The sequence below is a fragment of the Macadamia integrifolia genome, chromosome 3 (genome assembly GCF_013358625.1).
Source record: "Macadamia integrifolia cultivar HAES 741 chromosome 3, SCU_Mint_v3, whole genome shotgun sequence".
In the NCBI taxonomy this organism is placed as follows: Eukaryota; Viridiplantae; Streptophyta; class Magnoliopsida; order Proteales; family Proteaceae; genus Macadamia; species Macadamia integrifolia.
The window spans coordinates 25,737,588-25,742,565 of record NC_056559.1 but is presented as its reverse complement, the minus strand read 5'-3'; the positions used below and the strand labels follow the sequence as shown (position 1 = coordinate 25,742,565).

Sequence of the window (4,978 nt, the reverse complement as noted above, 5' to 3'; positions counted from 1 at the left end):
ACACGGTTTGGGCACTCCCGTCTCTTCTGGCACTGGCTCAGACTTGTCGGGCCAGCCGGTGTTTAAGGTCACCCGTGCCATCATAGCCCATAAGGAACCCGCTCTAACATCCTCTGGCTCGGTTCCTACATGGTTAAACCGGTTCAACCACGAAATCAGACCGGGTTTAAGAAGCGGGATATTACACCTCCACTTGGCCACTAGTTTAGGGGTGATAAGGGGTAGATAACTTATGGATGATCCCATACTTGTTCATTAAGGTCTCAAAAGGTAGATTACAAATATGAGTACCCCTATCACTAATTATTGCACGTGGTGCACCAAAGCGGGAAAAAATGTTTTCTTTGAGAAACTGGACTACTACTTTGTGGTCATTAGATTTACAAGGTATGGCCTCTATCCATTTAGAAACATAATCAATGGCCAAAAGTATACACAAATTCACAAAGGAATTAGGAAATGGTCCCATGAAATCGATGCCCCATACATCAAAGATCTCAACTACCAAAATAGGGTTGAGAGGCATCATGTTCCTCTTATTGATACGGCCAAAAGACTGGCAGGCGGGATAAGCCTTGTAAAAATCAAAAGTATATCTACAAAAAGTGGGCTAATAAAATCTGCATTGGAGAACCTTTGCGACAGTCTTCTTAGGTCCAAAGTGTCCACCACATGCATGATCATGGCAAAAAGAGAGAATGGAATGCTGCTCATGATCAGGAACACATCGTTGGATAATCTGATCCGTACATATCTTAAATAAATAAGGATCATCCCAGAAAAAATACTTAACTTGGGAATGAAACCTATACTTATCTTGGGTGGACTAGTGATCCGGAGTCACACTTGAAACTAAGAAGTTGACAATGTCAGCAAACCATGGTTCACTGGACACTGCAAATTATTGTTCATCTGGAAAGTTCTCGTTGACTGAAGAATCAAAAGTCAAGGAATTAGGAAGCTGGGATAAATGATTTACAATTAGGTTTTCAACTCCTTTCTTATCCCTAATTTTCAAACCAAGCTCTTGCAAAATTAAAACCCACCTAATGAGACGGTCTGTGGCATCCTTCTTTTGAATTAGGTATCTAAGAGCAGAATGATCAGTATACACCACCATATGTGAACCAACTAAGCAAGAACGAAACTTTTTTAATGCAAACACAACAACTAAAAATTCTCTTTCAGGCATCATTTAAGGTCCTACTAGCATAGTAAATGACAGTGGGCAATTTATTAATCCTTTGACCCAAAACCGCTCCTATGAAAAAATCCAAAGCATCACACATCAATTCAAAAGGTTTAGTCCAAACAGGTGGTTGAACAATGGGTGCATTGGTCAACTCCTTCTTAAGTTAATTGAAGGATTCTAGGCACTCTTTAGAAAACTCAAAAGTTTGATCTTTAGCATGCAATGAACTGAGATCGGGTTAACTAACTAAAGTTCTTAATAAATCTTCAATAGAAGCCCGTATGCCCTAGAAAAGATCGGACGTCCTTAACAGATTGAGGAGGTGGTAAATTATTAATAAAATCCACTTTGGCTCTATCTACTTTAATTTTCTCATTGAATATTACATAGCTTAAAATAATACTAGATTTAACCATAAAATAGCATTTCTCCCAATTAAAAACCAAATTCTTAGATATGCACCTTTTCAAAACTAGGGAAAGATGATGAAGACATTCAGAATAAGAATTCTCATGAATTGAAAAGTCATCCATAAATACTTCTAAGAATTTTTTGACCATGTCAAAAATGATGCTCATCATCGTTGGAACGTAGTAGGGGCATTGCAAAACCCTAAGGGCATATGCCTGTAAGCAAATGTTTCATATGGGCATGTAAAAGTGGTCTTATGTTGGTCCTCTAAAGCAATTGAGATCTGATTATACCTAGAATATCCATCAAGAAAACAATAATATTCATGTCCCGCTAACCTCTCTAATATCTGGTCAATGAATGGTAATGGGAATGGTCCTTCTAGGTTACCGCATTAAGTTTCTTATAGTCTATGCACACTCTCCACCCTGATTGGACACGGGTTAGAATTAGTTCATTATTGGCATTAGGAACTACAGTCACACTAGACTTTTTAGGCACTACGTGAACTGGGCTTACCCATTGGCTATCAGAAATAGGATAAATTATTCCATGATCGAAGCACTTTAGGATCTCTTTCTTAATGGCTTCCATCATCACTGGGTTAGCTCTTCTTTGGGGTTCTGTGGATGGTTTGGAATCCTCCATAAGATGTATATAATGTTACACAATAGAAGGGCTTATACCCTTGATATCAGTCATGGTTTGGACTTCCTTATTGTCTTTTAACACTTTAAGTAACTCCTCTTCCTAGCTAGAAGTTAAATTTGAAGAAATTATTATAGGAAGAGTCTGGTCAGGCTCTAGGAAAGCATACCTCAAATTAGATGGCAACTCCTTAAGATCTAGCTTCTAGAGCTCAACTATGAAAGTTTTGAAAATGTAATTGGAAAGGGGTCATAAGGGCTCCACAGGTGTGTGAAGACTCAAGACTTCAGAAAAGAAATTTTCACTATCATCATCCAACTCATCCATACACTCTTGAAATTCTGAATCAAATTCAATATCAAAGTTGGTAATTAAATCATCAAAATAATCCAAAAAATTCTCAAGCATATTGATCTCTTCTTCCATATGTGGTTGCTTGCCTATCCTAAAAATGTTAAACTCAACAATTCGGTTACCAAAAGATAACCATAGAAATCATTCCGACAATTGATTAATGTATTACTAGTAGCCAAGAATGGTCTTCCTAAAATTATTGGGATCTCATCCTTAGTTGAGAAGGGCTTGGTATCTAACATAATAAAATCTACAGAGAAAATAAATTCCCCCACCTTTAGTAATACATCCTCAACCATCCTTTTAGGAATCTTAACAGACCTATCTTCCAACTGAAGAGTAGTTCCAGTGGCTTTCAATTCTCCCAATCCTAGTTGCTTGTACACATGGTAAGGCAAAAGATTCACACTTGCGCCAAGGTCAAGTAAGGCATGCTCTATGTAGGTATTTCCTATGACACAAGCTATGGTAGGGCTCCCTGGATCCTTATACTTGGCTACTATAAGCTGAGTAATTATGGAACTAATATTACCTGCCAAGAACACCTTTTTGGGCACACTAGTGATATGTTTGTGAGTACACAAATCTTTCAGTACCTTTGCATAGGCGGGGATCTGAGATATAGCATCCAAAAGAGGGATGTTCACTTCTACCTTTTTGAAGACTTCTAAAATTTTGTCCATGGAAGCTGTCTTCTTTTTGTTTACCAAGCGATTAGGAAATGGGCCAGGAGGAACATAAGGATTGTTAGAGATTTGTCCTTTTTCAGAAGAATCATTTTTGATTTCCTCAACCAAATCATCTTTAGTTTCAGAAGAATCTTTAGCTTCATCAGACAAACCTGGAATAAGAGGCAAACTTGTGTCCTCAACTGAAGGAGAGTTAACAGGAGTAAAGGATAGGGAAGAGTTAGGAACACTCTGTTGGTACTCTCTACCACTCATAAGGGCATAAACAACATTATATTGGTTGGACAACCCTTGTTGGGTTTGACCTTGTATTATATTCAGTGGTGCATTAGTTAGTGCTTGTGAGTTAACAGGCTCTGGTTGACTGGGTAAAGTTCCCTTCTCCCTCTCACGCATAATTGAGACAACTTAGGTGAATTCTCTTGTAAGATTTTGATGGCTTGTCATGAGGAGGGCCATATTTTTTTTTAAGTCACTTATTCTACTTGCCTCTCCATTGTTGGTAAACCCAAGGGTAGCTGATAAGATGATAGGAGAGGGGCCCTAGGAAACTATCCTGCGGTCCCAAATTTAGCCTAGGAAATGTATTTTAGAAAAAATATTTTTGTGAAAAGGGAGGCCTCTGGGTCCAGGTTGACCTTGATTATTGAAATTCGAAGGCCCTGCTTGGTTGCCCTGGTTCCAGGAGAAATTTGGGTGATTTCTCCATCCAGGATTGTAGGTGTTACTATATGGATATATTCTGGTATAAGGCATTAACACTATCATTAGAAGTTCCCCCAGAGATGTTGGGGCATTTTTCTATGACATGTCCAGGGGACTGGTACCAAGCACACATCTTAACCAAATTGACTGATGATGGCTCTCTAGGAACAATAGCCTCAATCCTTTTGATTAGGCTATCCAAATGGACTTCCTTGGCTACTATCCCATCCATAAAATATCCTTTCCCTCCTATGGTTCTTTCACTCTCTTAGGTTGATTCCCACTCACTGATTTTGTCAGCTAAGTCAAGTAAGAATTCCCATGCCTTTCCTTTATCTGGAAAGGATGTGAATCCTTCAAGGCACATAGACTCTATCATTTGTTTAATTGGTTAATCAATACCCTCATAAATTATTTGACATAAGTGCCATAAGTCTAGGCTATGGTGAGGGCATTCTTGGAGTAGATCCTTGAATCTCTCCATAAGTTTGGAAAAGGACTCACTAGGCTTTTGCCTAAATTGAAGGATATCACTTCTAAACTTATTGGTCTTGGGAAAAACTTCTTAAGGAAGACAACTGTGAACTGTTGCCATGAGGTTATGGAATTTATGGGTAACCCATACAACCACTTCTTAGCTTGGTCTTTCAATGCAAACATGATGAACCTAAGCTTAACAGCATCATTAGAGAGCTATTGGATCTTAATTAGAACACATACCTCTTCAAATTCCCTTAGAAATAGGTATGCATCCTCAGATGTCATCCCATGAAAGTGGGGCAACACAGTGATGTACTGAGATTTGAGCTCAAAATTATTACCCTAGGCTTGTGGTAGAACTATGCAGGAAGGTTGGGCTGCTCTAGCAGGGTAGAACCTATCTTTCAGAGATTTAGGCGGAGGGTTTTGCTGTTGGTCTTCCATATTGAAGGGTTTTAAAGAGAGCAAACGTATAGGTTCACTACTTGTTGGATCTCTT

The 4,978-nt window shown here is 38.7% G+C and overlaps 1 non-coding gene across 1 annotated transcript; it reads left to right on the top strand.

Moving 5' to 3' along the window:
• Positions 1-4,436: 4,436 nt before the first annotated feature.
• LOC122075043 lies at positions 4,437-4,543 on the top strand. The gene has a single exon (XR_006139178.1). It is a non-coding gene; the product is annotated as a small nucleolar RNA R71 (small nucleolar RNA).
• Positions 4,544-4,978: the final 435 nt, after the last annotated feature.